The sequence below is a fragment of the Sycon ciliatum genome, chromosome 10 (assembly GCF_964019385.1).
Source record: "Sycon ciliatum chromosome 10, ocSycCili1.1, whole genome shotgun sequence".
Lineage (NCBI taxonomy): Eukaryota > Metazoa > Porifera > Calcarea > Leucosolenida > Sycettidae > Sycon > Sycon ciliatum.
This window is the reverse complement of record NC_088652.1, coordinates 22,552,791-22,574,451: the sequence shown is the minus strand read 5'-3', so window position 1 is coordinate 22,574,451 and position 21,661 is coordinate 22,552,791. Positions and strand designations below refer to the sequence as shown.

Sequence of the window (21,661 nt, the reverse complement as noted above, 5' to 3'; positions counted from 1 at the left end):
GGTGTTGACGATACAAAAGTCTCCATTGTTCAAGGGTGGTAAGAGATCGTAACTTGTACACCCCACGAACCCTCCAACACCATTCAATCTTCCTTTGATGTCGGCACTGCTGAGAGGGTAGTCCATTCTTGATCATAGCCTGAAAATTTTCGCGCACGTGATCACATTGAACGTCCACTCAGGATATCCTTGATGATACGAGTGATCCTGCTTTTATCCTTCAGAACCTCTTGAATGAATGATGCATCGTCCACCATCACCTTTTGTGCTCTGATCATGAAATGCTCGGGATGGATCAATTTTGCTTCAGTTGTTCTACCATACGTAGAAGTCATATCGTTGAGATCTTGAAACTTGAGCTGCGATCCTGGTACAGCTAGCACTAGGGTGGCTAGTTCATGAATCTTTCGTTCTGATCGAAGGAATCCATCGACATGTTTGTGGATTCCCACCGCACCCGCTATGGTTGCAAACGGGTACCTGGACATGTAGATGCGATTCGTCTCGTTGACCAGAGTAGTGTAGTCGTTCATCGTCTGCGTCTTCAGGGCATCCGCAGCCGCTTCCACCCGACTCCTGAACCTCAGTCGATCTTCATCGTAGAGTTGCAGCAGTTGTGATCGGCTTGTGAAATAGTTGCTCTTCAAAAAGGTTGCCGGTATATTTGTATGTCGGAGGAAACTGTCCAGGATTTGTAGGATCCATCGGTCAAATTCGTGGTCTTGTAATAGATTGAAAGGCACTGATGTTAAAGGTGCCTTTCTCTTCTTCCTGACATCTGCAACGGAATCGCGAACTTGATCGGTAGTGGAATCATAGTTGAGTATGTTGGATGCAATCACATTTCTCACAGACGGGTAACTGATGTGATCGGGATTGTTTTTGAAGTGGGTGTCATATAGACGCTTTACTCGCGGATCAGCTTGCAGTTCCAACAGGGTGGAGGTGCTCAAACTGTGATCTGGCACTTGGGAAAGAACTTTCTTGACGCTTTTCAAGTAGGTATTGTAGTTATTACCTCCTTTTTGCCGCATGAGTGGTGGTATACCGAGAACTTCCCACGAATTTACTCTCTTCTTGAGGATGTGTTGAGGATGTTTCGACATAAACTGCAAGGTTTGCAACCTTTTACGCTTGGGTATCGAGAAGGATCCCTTTCTGGACCCCACCCTCTGTATACTGCTCGGTAGCCCATTTGAGAATTTCACCGTAAGATGCTCCATTCTTATTCATTATTGGAATTTTTTTTCAATGTTTCGGCTAACTTTTCGGCTAACTTTTCGGCTAACTTTTCGGCTAACTTTTCGGCTAACTTTTCGGCTAACTTTTCGGCTAAACACGCACATCAACGAGGTTTTTATTCAAAAGTCACCTTTAATGCAGTGTCTTCGCAATACGTGTAGTACTGATTAGAAGAGCAATCAATGGTTAGGATAGGTCTGCGACACACCGCCAATAACTTCTCATACAATCTAAAGATAATGGATGACTTCGTGCACAGACCACCAAACAGAGTATTGAGATAACGCTTGATATTGCTTTTATCAGTGAAGCGAAATAGATACATAAAGTTTGCATTGATCTTCATGTCCTTAATGTTATCAAAGCTCTGAGAGAGAAAGAACACGTTCAACTTATGATGATGACTGTACATGGTGAAGAACTTGTAGAGACACTCTCTTTGACTGCCGTGCTTCAAACCCATCACTCTGATGTCATCAATGATCACATAGGTGTTAGGCTGGAGATCCATGTCTTCGATACACTCGGGCATGGTGCTGTAATGCTTGAAGGATTTGAGGCTTGGGAGACGATACTGATCGGCCGGCGTGTTGGAGATGACAACTATACGCTCAGGTTGCACACGTTTCAGGAGCTTGATGAGAAAGTAGGATTTACCCATGTTGCTCTGTCCCAGAAACAATACGTTTTGACCCCAGGATTTCAGAGCAGGAATGATTTCCGTGAACCAATCCTTAGACTCGAACTGAAGACCAGGAATGTGCAGCCCGTGTCGAGCAGTGGCCGTGGTCGGAACATCGTCGTTCCTTACGGGACTAGTCTTTTTCTTCCTCCCGATTTCCTGTCCAAGGAGCGAGATAAAGTCCATGATCAGATGTTGTAGGATGGACCGATGTGAGCGGAACTCATAGAAGACGGTCCTGCACTGTTAATGTTCTGTCGAATTTTTTGAGCAAATGGAGTTTCAGGACGGGTTAGGGATCTACGAGGTGCAGACAGGAACGATGAAGCTTCGTCGAGGGCACGATGTCCTAGTTTTTTTAACAATACCCTTCCTTGTTTCTTTATTCCTCGTGCCCTGCGGCCTTTGGAGCGAACTTGACGAGCTGGTTTCTTGGTTTTTCGAGATGCTCGTTGACGAATCTTCTTCGGTGCATGCCGACGACGACGACTTTTAGTGCGCTTCATGGCACCTGCTGAGCTTCCCTTCCTTACTCCTCTGCCGAATATTTTATCCATTACGTTGTCACCCAGTGATGCCATGGTACCCATGGCCAAGGGAGCAGCCAGGTTCGTCAGGAGTGGTATGGCCTTGGCGGCTAATCCTGGTGGAATGGCTAGACCTCCTCGGTGCATGGCAGGGTTGTAAGCTGTTTTCATTTGCGTTTCCACAATGTCTCCGGACTCTCCTCTCCCCAAAAGCATGGGAAGAAGTGTCATTCCTGCCATGGCAGCCAGGGGTCCAAGTCCACCGCGTTGCATTGCATCTTGTTTTGTCGTGGGTTCCGCCATCTGTTTTTCCATCTCATCCGGTCCAGCACCGATTAGGTTTTTCCAGAAGCTCTTTTTCCAGAAGAATCCACCGTGTTGTCGACTCGATGTTTTCAAATCACCACCGTAGACACGATGTCTGGTCTCCAGGTCACCACCTTCCATGATGCCCTTTTACTACTAGGTCGGAATTAATTCATACAACTTCGGCTTTGATACCTTCATCTTTGCTCATGGTGTACAAGTACTTGTCCATGCAGAGAAGGTTGACTTTGATCGAGGCGCCATTTTCGCTAGGTCTCCTCACGGGGGCGTTTGTCACGTCGCTAAATTGATAGTCGATGGACAGATTTCCTCTCGATCTTGGATTGTCTGTGGTCCGATCCAGATTCAAGTTGATAGGCACCAAAAAGTAGTGATTGCAGTAATCTGCAGCGGTGATGGGGATTTGCGTTCCATACGTCTTGCCGAAAAAGTCTTGAACCAGATTGTAGCCACGCAGGTAGGAGGATTTGTTGTAATCGTAGAAGTATTGCCCTTCAGTATTACGACTCACATCCCACTGGAACTTGAGCGGGTTGTCAAAGAGCGTCTGGTCGTTGACAGTGACACGAAGTTGACTGAGATTTGCATGAATCATGGCCAGTCTGTTCGAAGAATGCGATGCTTCACCTCCAGCCAATGCTGGCTGTGTACCATGCGTCAAATCTGTGAAGAACAGGATCATCCTGCGTGGAATGTCCGCATTGTGAAGCAGTTCCAGTGTACCAGCATCATCTGAAATGCTCTTTTGTATGAGACGAGGGCACCACGTGTGGAAATAGAGTTGTTTGGGAAGGCGTACACGATCGGTGAGATTGGGTTCCATGCGATAGGTAGTGTACACAAAGTCCAATTGGAGTAGATCGATCTCAATATCACCGACGCTCAGAGCACTGTTGGCACCACCGCCTTGATCGCTAAGCATGATGTATCTGGAAAGCTCGGATTGTGGCAGATCAAAGCGAAGCTTCACCTGTGTACCCGGGGGTAACCAAGCATCGTCCTGATTGAAAAACGGTAGGAAGGGTCTCAGCTTGTACTGAAACCGTCCAACAGCTGCACGAAGTGCATTTTCCTGAACCGTGTTGGAGAAGCCTTCGTTGGTGACAAGCTCGACGGTGGGTGCACGCCTGAGTGTGAAATCATCGACGAAATCCGGTGCTTGTGCTGCATTAGCGTTTGCAGCGTTTGTTTCGAAGGCATAGCCATGCTTACGCTTCACACCAAGTTGATAGGGCGATAAATCCACACCTCTCAATGCTCTTTGCGGATCCAGTTTCTGTAGACCGTAGAGATCCGAGTCCACGTACTGAAGGCGTTCGCTGCTGCTTTCCATTAGACTGAGGATATGCTGAACCATTTGCATGTCGGCAACTTTACTCGATTGCGTGACCTCTGTTCCGTTGATCTCCACTCGAATGTTCTTGAACCACGAAAAGGCTGGTGACGTGGTGCACACCCATCGCGTGTAGTCTCCAGGCTGGTTATTGAGATTGTTTTTGACACTATAGCGCATTTTCACGATGAAATAGCTCTCCCCCAGAGCAATGAAATTCGGCGACGAGATGTCTAGTTCATTGTTCAGGGATGGTGGTGATCGATCTGCTGTGGAAAAGAGTCGTACTCCGCGTCTACCCTCAAGCAACGAGAGTTTCTTCTCCGTCCTGTCGAGGATGTTCTTCTGAACGATCTTCGTGTTGGTCAGGAGTCCCGTGAAGGACTCCGGAGCTTGTGGTGAGTATATCTCCTGTGCCATTCTTGCGAGTCACATTATAAAAGGGGTGAATTTTTTTCAAAGATCCAATATCCAGTGTCTTGCGAAAGTCGTTCATCATCGATATCAATCGTTGATGCTCCTCGTTAGTGAGCTTCCCATCTTCAAGAGTAATGCCCAATTCCAACATGAACGAGTCTTCAGCTCTCTCCATCTGCTGCAGTTGTTCGATACACGTGATAAGTTGACGTTTGGTGTCGAGAACGTGTTTACCAATGCATGCCATGATCACGCCGATAATCGTGCTACTGATGGCGATGATTCGAATGCGATGTTCTCCAGATACGGCACCACTCCCTTGAAGAATGTTGAGAATGGTTTGAATGAGTATGAGAAAGGACAAGATTGCAGTGTTGTAAATCACGTACTTCTCCCGGCAACGCACCTTTTCGCTCTCCAATTTCTTTCGTTTTGCTATATCCTCCACCATGTCACGCACGTGACGGACACGAACATCTGGAAGATCCATCTAAGTAGTTGTGTTGGTGATCCGAAGATCAAGGTAGACGGGATATCCGGAAGTAATGTGTTCACCGGTGTTGAATTTCAACCAGAACGAAATGCTAGTCACGTTTTCGTGTGGAATCAGCAGTCGTTTGTCTTCTTTCCCGAACACGTAGTTATTCAAACCGTTGAGGGTTTGAATAAGAAAAGTCTTCAGCACCCTCGAATCAGTATTGTCTTCGTACTCCACAGCAGGTCCAATGAGGTCGGTGTAGAGCAGGACAAGTCTTCTGCCTTTCGTCAGATCCACAGCGAACGGGAACGTGTGAGATCCCTCGATCGTGTATGGCTTGAGAATAGTGCCCACACCCAGCACCAATGCGGGTGAGTCCTTCTTCAACAAGCACCGTTTATTCCTGGGTACCGAGACACTTATGCGACTGGTGTGACGAGAGTAGGAAAACACAATGTCTCCGTGTCCTGCTCGTTTCAGAGTGGCATTGATAATAGACACCAAATCGTCTACATCGCTGTATGTTCCCGTCTTGATGGAAAGTCTATCCTCTTCTTCTTCTTCTTCTTCTACACCATGTACCACATAGAGTTTGTTCGTTGCCTCGTCTATGTTCTCAAAGTGTACTTCAAACTGAGCCGATTCAACATGCAGGACTTTATCACGCGTATCGAGCTCCTTCACATTTAGAGTAAAGTTCGGTTTGTGCAATCCCCTGCTCACGCCCGACGTGTTGTTCGCCACTGTCAATATCACAGACATTCTGGTGTTGTGATGACACTCACTATAGATAGGTTTTATTTTTCATTTTCATCTCAAGAATGTAGTGTAGCATGTGTGCTATATATTATGTACAATCAAAGTAGCACTTTCATATATCGTAGTGTGCCATGAGTTCTGTGTGGATGCGCTGGACTGTGTGAGAAGATAAACTCTCTGCAAAGTGCAAATGACAGAACAACTTTGATGAAGTGCCGTTGAAGAATTGAGTACCACCAATGCTATAATTGCAATCTTCGATTCCATTGGTCCTGGAAAATGGGACAGTGTCTAAGTTGGAATGTATCAAAATGGAGTTTACGTATAGAGTGAATAGGCCTTCTGAATTCCGAGCGTAACTTATGACACACTTTGTACCCAAGAGATTCGTCATACTCGACACAGGTTTATCCAAAGCCGCCGATAATTGGCTGACTACAGACGAAACGGGTATGTTGAATGATGAATGGCCGGGACGCGTGAAGTAGTTGCCGCTTATGTGGGTGGCAGTGAACAACACGTACAAACTATCCAAGCTGAAATTTCCGACAGTATCGATATCGAATGCCTTCAATGCCATGTTTCTAGGGTCAGGTGCGTCCACTTGAATTACTTGGAACATTGCAAAAGACATGTTGTCGTGAAACAGATTGACGAATCGTTCTCTAATGGAAACTTGGCTGGGTTGTGTAATGTTGAGGTAGAAGTGATCGTCTCGGAACATGTCGATGCTGTTCACGTTGATTCTCTTGTCCTTCATGTCAACGAGATTTATCCCTCTGTATCTGTTTCTGCTCACCCTGGTGACGGATTCAAATCTGCTAGGATGAGAGTATATGTAGAGGTAGGCGTTTCTCCGAATGAGAGGTAGTAGATGAAACGGATCGGATAGGTTCTGATTTGATTGCGGACCCATGGGGCCTCTGGTTCCTTGAGGACCTATGGGGCCGATGATTCCTTGGAGACCCACGGGACCTCTGTTTCCTGGAGGACCGGTTGGACCGATGGTTCCTTGGGGACCCATGGGACCTGTGGTTCCTTGATCACCTTGCACACCACGTTCACCTTGTGGGCCGTCTTGTCCATCTTCTCCTCTAGGTCCAATCTCACCTTCAGGCCCGACCAATCCACGTTCTCCACGTGGTCCAACTTCACCTCTGGGACCTTCTGGACCAGGTATTCCTTGATCACCTTTTTGACCGCGTTCACCGCCTTGCCCATCAGCTCCTCTAGGTCCAGTCTCACCTTCAGGACCGGTCAATCCACGTTCTCCACGTGGACCAGCTTCACCTCTTGATCCATGAAGCCGACCAAACGCCTTCCATTTCGAGCTGAATTTCTTGTACACGATGAGCGTGGTTGCATCGAGATAGAAGTCACCATTTCTCCCTACAGAGTTCAGTGGCATGCCACCTCCGCTAAGCCATCCCAATCCCCGATCACCACGAGGTCCTTTCATCTTGCGCACAGTGTCCATACCAGTTTGCAATCTCGATGATGCTTGTTGGATTTCATTCTTGACCCAACCGGCAGGGACAGCACATGTCAAAGAACTATCATCGTACGCCAAATTACAGATGGAATGCTCGTTCATGTTGAGGTTAGCATCCATGGACACGGATCCATCTGTTTTCACGTGCAGCTCATCAGCTGCTATGGCTTGATCTGTGTAGCGCGTAGATCTGTTTTCCACATCTTCCACTTTGCTCTCATCGGCTTTCACCTCTTTCAGTTTCTCCACATCATGAACCAAGGTGTTTTCGGTGTCATCGTTCCCCACAACTGATTGTATTTCGGTAATATCATTCCGCATGCTTTGCATGTGCTTGAGGGAAGTCTCCTCCCCATCACTCCTATGGAAATGCGTAGCCCAGTACGCCATCTTCACACACACACACACACACACACACACACACACACTGTTCTAATTATGATAGGAAATATTTTCTTTCTCAAATAAATCATTATGATACTCATGTGTGCTAGTGGTAATCTAATGAAGCGATGATATGTTAGCAAGAGAGAGAGAGAGAGAGAGAGAGAGAGAGAGAGAGAGAGAGAGAGAGTGAGAGAGCATGAAAAAAAAAAAAAAAAAAAAAAAAAGGGTTAGGATATAAAGTCTTTCTGATCAATCAATGTGGTAAGATAGACTAAGCATTTAGCAGATTCAAGTCCAGTGAATTGTCCGGTAGGGTGTCAGGGAGAGACGCTGCCGCCGCCACCGTTGTGTCAAACGCAATGTCAGCAGTCACGTTGTCAGCAGTGCTCCACTTCTTGAGGAATGCAATCACCAGTCGAGTCAATTCAGCCTCGGGAAGGTCTTGCACGGTGTCGTGATCCCTTTCACAAAGCCGTGAGTCTACAAACATCAGGGGGATTGCCGAAAGCCATGCCTTGAATTCGCACTTCTCCCTGTTGAAAGATATAGTGGAAGGATGCAGATAGAGCTGACACTCTTCGTTCATCGGGAAGTTGGGCACACCCTTGGTTGGCTTGAGATACAAAGCAGTCACACTCTTCCCTTGGTACATTGCAGGGAAGATGTTACTCCGTATCCTGTTGATATGTGGAGATCTCACGGCACGTCTCAAAGGTGTTGAGGTCTTCAGGAAGAATTGAATGAGATCGTCTTGTGAAGCCTGGACGTACAGCTTAAGTTGACCAAAGCGTCCTTCACATACCGTGCCATTGACAAGCATGCCCGGTAAATCACCGCGCGTATAGTAGAAATCGGTGCCAGGAGCAACATGATAGTCGTGGGCGGTCTTGCTGTACATTGCTTGAACACACTCTGCTGCCCCATCCGTAATAATGGTGGCGACACCTGGTAGTATGGTAGGACGAGGAGATGGCATCTTGATCTTAGGCAGAGGCTCCAGATTCGGATTACGGCTAGCACGTCGCTTGTAGAGACCGGGTTTCTTTATCGTCTTGATAGCGAACGGGTCAATACCCAAACAGTCCACAACATCTTCACCAGCAACAACAGCATCAGTGGCCATCATGATATCAGTCACGAGAGATCCAGTGAGATCCAGAGGGAGAGAGAGAGAGAGAGAAGGCTTGAGCAACGAAACAACAAAGGCAGTTGTGAGTGAATGGAGGACTGTGCTTGCACATATATACCCTTTTGACCGCCGCCGAGTTTGAAATAACATCCTATGGGAGGTGACGACCTTGGAGAACACGGTGAAATTGTTCAAGAATCAACCAATCAGAGGACACGGTGAGCAGATGATAAGATTTAACCAATCACAGCACGACTTGCACTTGACCTGTCGGAACATGTCTCGGTCATGACTGAACGTGTCTCGACCATGTCTCAGAACAGGTTCCCGAGAGTGTAAATCTCCAACGCATTGCTAACATTGATGACGTACTGCAGTCTTGGTAAATTGATAGAGTATGTTGGCAAGATCAGGTGGGAGAGAGGTCACGTGATCTACTAAATATTCCAGACTGTAGTCATGCCAACAATAGGCATCTATTAGAAGATGCATCATGGACAGGTCTGCAGGTGACATCAAGGACAAATTAACTTTCAGAGTGTTCAGCTGTCTAGCGGACAGAGGACCCTTGATGTGTTCCATGAGATGTAGAAGAAACATCAGTGGAAAACATGATGGAAGAGGTTGTGTAATGCGGCTGCTTCTCAACCATGATACATTACTGCGCGGTAAAGAAGAACGCAGTGTGCGCACTGCATCATGATCCTCATGAAGTATACACGATAATGCTATTGCATAGTTCATGCTTTTATAGCTGCTGGACTTCTTCATTGCTTGCAGTGCCTCTTGAACAGGGTGAAACTGTGCATGCGGTAAAGTGAAGTCGATCTTGTTGAGAAAATGTACAAGATGACGATTCACACCTTGAATGCGATCGGAATCCGTGTAGGTCTTTATGCTAGTACAACGCTCTCTCCACTTTACCTCGGGCATGTAAATGTCAGCCATTACCAATCCACACTGAGAACAAACTCTATGACCAGCATGCTCAACTTGTTCTTCACGATGATAACACACTTCTTCACTTTCCTCTATCTCCTTCTTCTTCTTCTTCTTCTTTTCCTCCAGCGCACATTGCTTCTTTGAACGAACATAAGCATACAGGATCTCAAATTCAGAATCCATTTTCACTGCACCACAACAACTTGAAACTGACTGGATCATCATTCAAGAACACACCTTTTATACTTACATAATCATGACACCATATTACCTTATTGTTTAGGGTAGAGCATAACACCCCAATACATATTTTCAATAATACCCCCTTTTTTTTTTTTTTTTGAGGTAGGGGCACCCCCTGGCACATATTTTTATCCGCAAAAAAACCGGGTCAAAAATAATTTTCACCGCAAAAATGGGGTACTATTAGTACCCCATTTTTCAATAATACCCCATTTTTTGGGACCCGGGCGCCCCCTGGCCCAGAACCCGCTCGTCGCTTCCTACTATCATGTCATGCCCACAGCCTGTGTATTTGTCCAAGCTCGATGTACGCAGTGCATTTCGGCAGATCCCAGTCCGCCGTCAGGACTTCGCTGGGAAGGCTCCTACTACTACGAGCGCTTTCTGCCTTTCGGCCTCCGCTCCAGCCCAGCCGTCTTTGACTCAGTAGCCACAGCAGTCAACTGGATCATGCAGCACGAGTTTGCTATAGATCACCGGCTTCATTACCTCGATGACTTTCTCGATATCTCCACTGGTTTGGCTGCAGCCAACCAGCAACTCACCACCCCCCCCTCCGGGCATTCACGTATCTCGGCACTCCTCTTTGCTCCATCCCAGCTCGAGGGCCATCACCATCATTGACCTTGGTATTTTCCTAGACTGCGGCTACCAGAGGACAAGCTGTCCGAGATCCGTGCGCCACTCATGGCTACTATCAGCGAGCGCAGCATCGGCCAGCGTCAACTCGAGTCCCTCCTGGGGAAGCTCACTTTTGCTGCCCGAGTCATCGTTCCTGGACACACATTCATGCGTGAACTATGATCAGCGTGCCCTGAACTGTATCTGTGTATGCGAGTGCGGTGCATAAAGCCCACCTTGAGAATGGGTTTGCCGGCCCCTTAGTAGATGCGTGGCTTCTGGAGAGGGTGTTGAAGGGCATCCAGCGATGCCATGGTACGGCTGTACTCACCCCTCGCCTTCCTATAACTATGCCAATCCTACGACACCTGACGGATGCACGCCGGAAAAGTAGTATCCTGAATGGCCATGACAAGCTGCTCTACCAAGCCGCCATGCTGTTTCTTTGGATTTCTTCGGTGTGCTGAATTCACTAATGGCATCACACGGGGCTGTACTAGCTCCCCTGGTGACGGACGCTTGCAACTCTTCCTGCTTTCATCCAAGACGGACCCATTCGGTAAAGGCGTTACTAGTGACATTGGCCCGTTTGTACCGCCGTACTGCCCGGTCCGTGCCATTGTTAGCTACCCATTTGTCACTCGTCGCGAGGGACCAGAGCAACTCTTGTTCGTACTCTCGAACAGACAGCAGCTGACCAGGCAGTCATTCACAGTAACAGTATGGTCTCTTGTCGCTGCGGCCGGTGTACCATCCCAGTCGAACTACTCCGGGCATTCGGTCTACATTGGTGCAGCCACCACCGCTGCTATGGCTAGTGCCCCGACTCCTTCTTCCGAGCGGCAGGTCAGTGGAAAGAGCGATGCGTGTCTATGCTACATCCGGACTACAACAAGCGCTAAGCGCCAGCTATCGTCCCGGCTTGCTGCCGTGCCATGGATGCCATGATCCCCAACTCGGGTGAGTAATGAGCTACTGAACTCTAGCTGCGCAATGCTTGCCTGTGCTGACATAAATTGACCCTTGCTGTGCGTCAATAGTGCTTAGCTAACGGAGTGCTGGTTTCATGGGTCCACTCTCACAACTGGTGTTATCTAGCTATTTGCTGCGGCTCTGCCTTGCGCTATATTACATCCATTTAGCATTGCAGCTCTACGTTGAGCTAACAGCAGCTCTACGTTGAGCTAACAGCAGCTCTACTTTGAGCTAACAGCAGCTCTACTTTGAGCTAACAGCAGCTCTACTTTGAGCTAACCGCAGCTCTACTTTGAGCTAACAGCAGCTCTACTTTGAGCTAACCGCAGCTCTACTTTGAGCTAACCGCAGCTCTACTTTGAGCTAACAGCAGCTCTACTTTGAGCTAACAGCAGCTCTACCTTGAGCTAACAGCAGCTCTACTTTGAGCTAACAGCAGCTCTACTTTGAGCTAACAGCAGCTCTACTTTGAGCTAACCGCAGCTCTACTTTGAGCTAACAGCAGCTCTACTTTGAGCTAACCGCAGCTCTACTTTGAGCTAACAGCAGCTCTACTTTGAGCTAACAGCAGCTCTGCTCTGAGCTAACAGCAGCTCTGCTCTGAGCTAACACCAGCTCTACTTTGAGCTTCAAACCAGTTGTTTCGAAACCAGCACTCCTCAATCCAAAGATGCCTCTTTGTTGACTTGTTTGTGTGAGGGATGGGGCTAATGGTGTACTAGCTGTGCTAGTACTTGTTAGCAACAATCCGAACTAGCGCACACACTGCACTGCATTGCTTTGTACTGCATTCAAGACTGACGTCATGCGCTTTGTTTTGCTGCGTAATCACAAATGGCACCAGCCCATTTTGCGGAAAAGAAAAACAAATCTTGCTTGCCCTGTTGTGCTCTTCCAGACAACGGATCGTGCTTCAGCAGTGTTTCTTTTCCCACCATCCCTCCCTATCCAACTTATTCACACCATCATAATTATCGTACCCACTAATCGGGTCCACTCTCACAACTGGTGTTATCTAGCTATTTGCTGCGGCTCTGCCTTGCGCTATATTACATCCATTTAGCATTGCAGCTCTACGTTGAGCTAACAGCAGCTCTACGTTGAGCTAACAGCAGCTCTACTTTGAGCTAACAGCAGCTCTACTTTGAGCTAACAGCAGCTCTACTTTGAGCTAACCGCAGCTCTACTTTGAGCTAACAGCAGCTCTACTTTGAGCTAACCGCAGCTCTACTTTGAGCTAACCGCAGCTCTACTTTGAGCTAACAGCAGCTCTACTTTGAGCTAACAGCAGCTCTACCTTGAGCTAACAGCAGCTCTACTTTGAGCTAACAGCAGCTCTACTTTGAGCTAACAGCAGCTCTACTTTGAGCTAACCGCAGCTCTACTTTGAGCTAACAGCAGCTCTACTTTGAGCTAACCGCAGCTCTACTTTGAGCTAACAGCAGCTCTACTTTGAGCTAACAGCAGCTCTGCTCTGAGCTAACAGCAGCTCTGCTCTGAGCTAACACCAGCTCTACTTTGAGCTTCAAACCAGTTGTTTCGAAACCAGCACTCCTCAATCCAAAGATGCCTCTTTGTTGACTTGTTTGTGTGAGGGATGGGGCTAATGAGATTTAGAGAATGTGTGTGTGTGTGTGTGTGTGTTTGTGTGTGCGTGCGTGGATGTGTGTGTGTGTGTGTGTGTGTGTGTGTGTGTGGATGTGTGTGTGTGTGTGTGGGTGTGGGTGTCCCATATGGTGCAGTGGTATGTGCAGCGATTTCCAATCGATAGGTTGCGGGTTCGATTCCCGACGATTATGGTCACACACGTCTTTCTTCTCTTTCTCAGACTCTTCCTGACTTTTCTTTCATTCTCCTGGGTGGTTACCAACAGCCAGTGCATGCCGGATTATGTGGTGTGATGTGTGTGTGGGAAAAAAAGAAAAAAAAAGAAAAAAGAAAAAAGACCAAAAATAGGGATTCACTGGCCAGAAAAAGTCACTTCAAATAGCTGTATGGTGTAGACCAGGCTGAATAGTGACGGTCAATTCTTCAGCCTTGCAAGCTGTTGAATGGTGCAATCCCAGCACAAGTTGCTATGGCTTCTGCCGTAGCATTGCTATCATCGCCTCCGGCGATGGGCGTCAAAAGGTCAAAGGTGTGTGTGTGTGTGTGTGTGTGTGTGTGTGTGTGTGGATGTGTGTGTGTGTGTGGATGTGTGTATGTGTGTGTGTGTATGTGTGTGTGTGTGTGTCTCAAACTCTCTCTTCTACTCTCCCCTGTCTCGGGGGCGGCGTGGCCAAGCATTTGGCAGCTGTACACCAGGCCAGGTGTGTGTGTGTGTGTGTGTGTGTGTGGATGTGTGTGTGTGTCTCAAACTCTCTCTTCTACTCTCCCCCTGTCTCGGGGACGGCGTGGCTAAGCATTTGGTAGCTGTACACCAGGCCAGGTGTGTGTGTGTGTGTGTGTGTGTGTGTGTGTGTGTGTGATGTAGAGAATGAATGACATATGTGCGTGTGTGTGAGAGAGATTTAGAGAATGAGTGTGTGTGTGTGTGCGCGCGTGTGAGTGTATGTGAGAAAAGGGAGAGAGTGTGGGTGTATGTGTGTGTAATGGTGTGGGCATGTGCGGTCCCCAGCTCTATTCTATGTCATTCACGCTGGAACTGCTGCTGCATAGCCCCAAGTCTGAAGACTTGGCAACTTCATGCCTGCACCTGACTCTTGCACTATAATACCCGTCGCCTATGATACCCCTCAGAATTTCCCACCTTGCTCCCCCTAATGTTCAGGCTGCCCGTTTAGGAGCCATCAGTTGCCTAACGATCGTAGTAATACGTGAAACTCAGAGTTCTGACAAAGCCTCCAATCTCTCTTGTAATACAGAAATACCTATATTCTGCCTGTGACTACTCACAGAGAAAGAGTGGTCACAACTGTACATTCCGCATGTAACTGTTCGCATGGAATTATAGTGGTCACAACTGTATTCTGTGACCGCTCATAGGGAATTATAGTTTCCACAACAAATCCTGCAGTACGAAGCACCCTGCGAGCAGTCACGAACTGTGTACTTTACACATGTACATGTATGGTGATTTGTGACTGGTCATGGGGCATTGTGACTGGTAAACTAATTTGTGACTGGTCATGGGGGGTTTGTGACTGTTTGACTGGTCACGGGGACCGTGATTGGTCACGGGGACCGTGATTGGTCACGGGGCCTTGACTGGTCACTGAGTCCTACATATATACACACACATACACACCTGGCCTGTAGAGCCACTGCCACAGGGGTCACTTGGGCCCAGGAGGGGCAACAGGGAGGAACATGGAGCACGCAGCCTGATGACACCGGAGATGGTGGAGGAAATGGAGCCGGCGAGAACACACGCATACATGAGCTAACGAATTATGCTGCTGGGAAGTCGTGCGGGGACCAGTCCTCGAGCACCGGTGACGACCGCGGCCTTGCGCAGTCCGAAAGCAGCGAGCACGCACAGCACAGCAGGCATCCTATGCAGAGGCTCGACAGGGCTCGGGAGGCTGAGGAGCGGAACAGCTGTGAACAGCTAGACCACCCTTGCTACGAAACCAACTTCCACAATCCCCACCGTGACAAGCCCCTTGCTGCTCAGCAATCGGCTTGGCCCGCTCAACCATACATTTGTGGCGAGCAAAATCTCCAGGGCGCGAGAATGACTGATTGCAATCTGTACATACCACTGGGCCAGGCCGAGGCGCATTCTCCCCATACATAGCCCGCCGGTCAGCACGGGATTTACAGGCGATAGGATACCAGTCCTTGGTGAGGCCACGGACTCTTAGATCGGACACAACGCAATCCTTCCAGTGCTTGCGAGGGCCATGTGCACACACCCAAACACGTCTGCACACGCATGCACCCACACACTCACCCCCCCCCCACACACACACACACAAACGTGCAAAACACTCAGCACAAACACCCCCCCCCCCCCCCCCCGCCCCACACACACGCATTCACACACAAGTATTGAACAGAAGAATTCAACTGTGATTTACCTGCTGTCCTGCATCAAAAGAGCACACCAAATTCTTTGCATCATTCCTTCCGCAGCCGCCGAGCATCTGCAGTTTAGTGATGAAAAGATGATGAGAATAGTGATCTTGTAAGATATGGTTCAGCATTATGTCACAGATGTGTAGCATCATTAGCCAGTACAGTCAGACCTCGCATAACCGCACACGTCCGTTTACACAGAAACATCTGGTTAGTAGATTGAACGGGATAATCGAACACGCATACTGTATGTATGCATGGAATATGCTGTAAATCGGTAACCAACGATTTTCTTCCAGATGGCGAGGGAGCCGGATAAAAGAGCACCAGATTAGCGAGATCTGACTGTACACCACCCAACTGTCAGGAGATCATGAACATCACTTGGTGTAAAATGTATTTGCCTATGCAACTTAGTGAATCAGGGACGTAGCCGGTTCCCCTCTTAGGGGGTTGCACGGCTGCATTTGTATAGGATGGCAGGTGCCTGTTATTCATGGTCATGATGCATTATGTGCATGCTGAACCTAGGTCGAAATTTTTAGGGGAGTGCACGTAAATCACGTTTGACTGTGAAAGCACTGCACAGAATGTCGTGATGCAGTGTCCATCCATTCGATTTGCTCGCGCGAGACGCTGCTCCATCTGATGCTCAAATTTTCCGCATTTTCATCAGTTGACAACGAAAACTCATGCTCCAGACGCTGGAGCAGCATTTTTCACGTGGTGTGACCGAGGCCTTAGGTGGAGGGGAGGGGGGGGGGGGTATGTACTGTTGATAGTTGCCCAGAGATTGAGCTAACAGGAATATTTGTCTACTTCCTCTGTTATGCAAAACTTCGTTGCATTCTTTTGTGTTCGTGTCATAATCTTTATGTTGGCATTAGAGAAACATGTCAGTGATCTATCCCCGGCATACGGTAGCCACGGTGTCATCCATTGTTCTGGCAGGCATTTGAACCTCCGAAGGGCATGGAGTCCTTTTCGAAAAAATCAACGAAGCGTAGCCGTTTCCTGAGAGGATGTCACCAGAACACAAACCCAGGCGGATGACACAAAAGTGCGAAAAAAGAGAAACAGTTTGAAAGACCGTGTGGCTTGCAGAAGTGACCAGAATCTGCCCAGCCACTGCTGTACCAGCACAATTGTGCGAGCCTGCACACAGCCAAAACCAATGCACGTGTGTTTGCAGCGCAGGAGAAAGCAGAAGGATTTGACATTCAGGTTTTCGTTCAGCCGGCGCAAAGTCCCGATCTCAACGTCAACGACTTGGCGTTCTTGCACTGCCTTCAAACAGATGTGTCACTCGTGGCAAAGGAAACCCGGAAGGAGCTTCTGCAGGCTGTGGAAGGGTACTGGCACGAATACCCCGCTGCCTACATGAGGAGCCTTTGGTTGCGTCTATATGGCTCCTTCCATGGCATTCTGGAGAATGGTTGAGACAACAACTGCCAGCATCACAGTGGGGATCGTCAAGCTCACAGTTCAAGCGAAAAAAAAACTTGGCGATTTCCACGATCAATTAGTGTCTCGGAAACTTGTAAAGGCTGCAGAGCAAAAGCTGGCAGTGCTGGATGCGACAGTCAGCGATGATGCAGACTCATCAGGGAGTGAGTCGTCATCACGTCCAGTTGAAGAGACAAGCCGGACTGCTTCGAAACGAGCTGTGTGACACCTGTAACTAACGGTATCTCTCAAATGCTGCTTTTTTCCACTCTGCAAGGCGTTTTTGTGGCCATAGAATGCTTTGGACTGAACTGCAAAATGCAACAAAGTTTTGCTTAGGTTGCGCTCACACGATGCGCAAAAAGACGGATACAGGTAAGTGACCATGGTGATTAGGTCGCGTGCCACGAACATCATAATCGTACCGAGAAAAGCATGAACTCTTGCTCGGAAACTCCAGAGGGGGGGGGGGAGGGGGGGGGGGGTGGGGGGAACGATAAAAGTATAATCGCTGAGCGTTTATGCATAATGTCTGATGAATACCATACTGTTTTACGGCTTTTTCTGCTCGAGTGCCTGTCAGTTTGTTGATGCCCAGTACTCAGACCGCAGAGTAGTGGAGAACTCCGTGGATACTTAGCATCCGCCGAAGCAAATGTCTTCGAAAAGCCTTGGACAGCCTACCGAGCATCTTGGTACAGCAGCAAATGTTGCCATTGTTGCGTGAGCGAGATGAAATCACTGTGCAGCCAGAGGTGCATGCCCCGACTTCTCCTTCGCGAGAAGAACAAAACTAGCCGAGTCGATCCCTCCTTCATCTCGTCAGATATATGCACTAAGAACGCGACCTCAAGACTTTGAAGTCTCAACAACCAAAAAAACACCAGTGCAGCATTATGGTCATTCATCCTGCATGAGCCGTCTTTTCCAACAACGAAGAAAAAACTCGGTGGCAATCCACATGATGAATATTTCATTTCTCCGCGCGCCCGGCGAATTTCACCACAGAGTAGGGAAATAGGTTGTTTTACCCTCTCTGTGATACTTGTAAGCATAAAAGTCTTGTGTGAGCGCGATAGTACTTTTCTCGCTCACCGTGAAACCTTTCTCGAAAGTGTTTGTCGTCGTGTAAGGCCGCAGTCACACATGAAAAGCTTGCACCGCTTTTGCGGAGGCGGAAAGCGGACCTAGCGCAGCCGCTTTGGCGGACCACACGATGCAGCGGTCACACATACATGTAGACTACTGTGCTCCTCAACGCTCCGCTTTGGCGGAGAGAATGCAAATGCAGCACGTCCTATGAAATTTTAGATGTTCTTGTCCGAGTTGAAGCGACCTTCGCTTGTACAAGTAGAGCTATTGTGGATCGCTGACAGGCTGCTGAATGTCTCCTGTCAAGTACACTCGTGGATTTGGGGCACATTTACTGCGGCCTAGCACGGGTGTATTTGAATATTAGTTTAGTTTACATCACTATCAAATTCAAATAGTTTTATAGCAGGGTGCCGTTGCCTCCTCCATGATTCATCATCGACCCAGCGACTGCGTGGATGCCTGCAGTTGCAGTGAGGGTGTGGCAGAGTACTCTACTACTCCCTGGTTGCAGTCCTAGTGTTGCATACTCTGGTGGACGTATTGCTTGGAGAGAGTTGGAGATCGTCCGCGATCAGGGCCAATGAGTTGGGAGACGGATTCCCTCACCAATTATCCACTCATAATGATGCAGTATTGTTTGCGAGATCTCCAGAACGTACAGTTCATTGGCAAAGAACAACAAAATGAAAACTGAATACCAAACGGCAACCAAACAACACCAGAACTCAGTGCAGAAGTAGCACACCAAACTCCAAAGCCATCACCATGCAGGTTCCGCCAAAGCAGATCCGCCAAAGCGGAGGCTCCGCTCGCATTTTTTTGGCGTAGCGAAATCCAAACTTTCCGCCAAAGCTTAACTTACGCCTCCGCCGTTGCCTCGGCAACGGCGGAAGCGTAAGTTACCTTTTGGCGGAACCGCCAAAAAAAGTGCATGTGTGACCGGGGCCTAAGCGCAACCTAAGCCGAGGAAGTACATCGACCTACTTCATTTTCAAACATTTATCAACAAATTAATAATAGTTCTCATGCTCACCTGCCATCCAGGTCGTTCGCAGGGACATGTGCCTCTCAGTGTTCGCATTCCGCCAGCACAATGGTGACTAGACCCCTGACATCGTCGCGGTCGTTTTTTGTCGAACCGTCATTGGCAGGAACCTCCAAAGTGCTTAGGGAGTCATGACTGTGTCCTGCCCAATGGCGAAATGTCGTGACGCATTTCCAGTCGATGCCGACGAAGGACTCACCGGGTTGAATTCCGCTAGGAACGCCGCTGTCTTCGTCCAATTTATCGAATGCCACACCAGAGCGAGATAATGGCTTCCAAAGCAAGGAACATGCTGTTCACCCCTGTCTTCTTGCATGGACGGCAGGGGAAAAACGACTATGGTTATTTGTTGCGTCAACTACCTTTCGGCTTGCTTTTATCTTCGGCAATACAACATTTCTACACAATACTAGTAGTACGACTTTTCCTTTGGTATCGATAGAAAATCTAGGAGCAACTCAGTTGCGTCCCGGGTAGGTATAGTCGGGTCCTCTATCTCGAGGACATCCAGAGTAGACGTACAAGTAACTCATTCACCAAAGTATTTACCAGGGCAGGTGAGCTGTCCTTGTTCCAACTGTGAAAAGGCTCAAGGGAGCACAAGGTCGATAGCCAACCAGAACATGGATCCAGGCAGGAGAAAAATTCATGATTATTTTTATACACCTATGATTCGCATCATCGCAGCATAATAACGACTGACTTCAGCTTTCATTCAGACTACCGCCGGCGCTAAATTATAATCTACACATGTGTGTGTGTGTACTTCATCGTCTTCATTCAAGGAGGCAAGAAAATACGACCCGCGACTCAAACAAGTACTACATAAGTAGACCCCGTTTGCATTTCCATTGCGTCATGCAGAGTACAAAACCCCATCCCAGGAAGGGGGTGCATAAGCCTTGGCGCTGCTTTCGGCACGTTATTATATTAGTACTCAATATTAGGATTTCTTGTTGGCGAAAGTGTTACCACAGCTGAAGAGAAGGGCTACCATGCATGTAGATCTACCATGATGTGCCACGACACCCTGATCGGAACGTACATCATGTGTTAGATCCACTTGCGACGATTAGATCTTATCTCACTACTAGTGTGACAATATTTATGACAACATGCGCAAATAAAATCCAAAAACATGTTAATGTTGGCACCGATACCCCACTTTTTCCTTCACGCTTGAGCCGAGGGAAGTAAGTTGAGGGAAATTGAGGCGAGTGTGTTCCTACAGACGTGGAACTTAATCCTATCTACATTCGAACGGTGATTTTCACACATTTTATTGCATTTGGGATGGTCACTCTATTCAGATAAAATAATTATTGATCCGATAGCAAGTGATGTCATACTTATCATATTCCTAGATGTTGATCGTTTTTTACCTTTTTCACATTGCATGTTTCGAGGACCTTCTTATCCACACGTTGCAAGCCAAATTATTGATGATATAACAGCTAACATCATCGGACAGCACCCTTGGCAAGCAAAGTTATAATTGGCTAATTAAATTCAAGCAGGTTATATGGAATATTAACCTGAATGCGGCTCTTATTTATCGGGTGAAATGAATGACACGGGACACTATCATACACAACCAAGTTAACGAAAACTGATACTAGAAATGACGAGACGGAACATTCCCTAATACGATGTAAATGGTAATGCCATAGGATTTGGCCATTATCTAACACAAGATTATAGCAAATAAGAGAACAGCGAATGACGTACTTTTTACAATAACACTGAATTAATCAGGGTATGATTTTGGGCGTTTTGGCTCTTCTACTCCTCCACATGCGTGTTTATTCAAACATGGAGTCCGAGTTCAAATCATATATGGCTATACATGTATGGGAGTGGGACATACGAACCATCAAAAATGGCTTTTTACCGGCGTCAATCCGTGCATTATGTTCCTTGATAAGCTCGTACTCAAAGGAAATATGCTTAATATTATAGGTATCGAGCGATTCACGAGAGCGTGATATTTGTATTGTCTCACCAGAACTGCAGCCACTAATAGGAGTAGGCAGTGAACGCTTTTTAGCAGAGGATGCAAGAAGCAGTTTCATTTTCTGCTCACTCTGTCTACAGTCCCATGTAAACCCTATTTCTAGTTTACTGGATGCGCAGTGCACAATTTCTATTGCAACTGCAAAATAACGTTCTTGAATAGGTTCTAGTGCTCGGATGCTAGCATTTCCATCCTTAATATGGCGCAGGGTGGTGTAAGGGTATACGCAGGGCTCAGTATAAAAATTGAGGGATACGTCAATGAACTTTCTCGGAAAGCTGTCGGATTCATCAAATATAATGGCTCTGCTTTTGTACACCATAAGGGTAGCCATAACCTTAAAAGAGCCCAATTTGAATATTTCATCATTATTATTTATTATGTCCTCTTCTGAATTTGGCACGGGAAGAGGACGATCTAAGCATATTTCCAGAAAGAAGACACCATCTTCATGACCCTGGAAGCGAGCATGTACTGCGCCTTCGCC

General features: G+C 47.6%; 1 long non-coding RNA gene across 1 annotated transcript in view; it reads right to left on the bottom strand.

Annotated features, from left to right (window-relative positions):
* The window catches only part of LOC135825950 (uncharacterized), a 39,672-nt gene extending 19,895 nt beyond the window's left edge, over positions 1 to 19,777 (bottom strand). Inside the window, exons 1-2 of the long non-coding RNA XR_010555172.1 lie at positions 19,149 to 19,777; positions 15,577 to 15,642 (exon numbers count right to left, since the gene is read on the bottom strand). This is a non-coding gene — a long non-coding RNA (uncharacterized LOC135825950). The remainder of the gene's footprint in view (positions 1 to 15,576; positions 15,643 to 19,148) is intronic.
* Between the last annotated feature and the right edge of the window lie 1,884 nt (positions 19,778 to 21,661).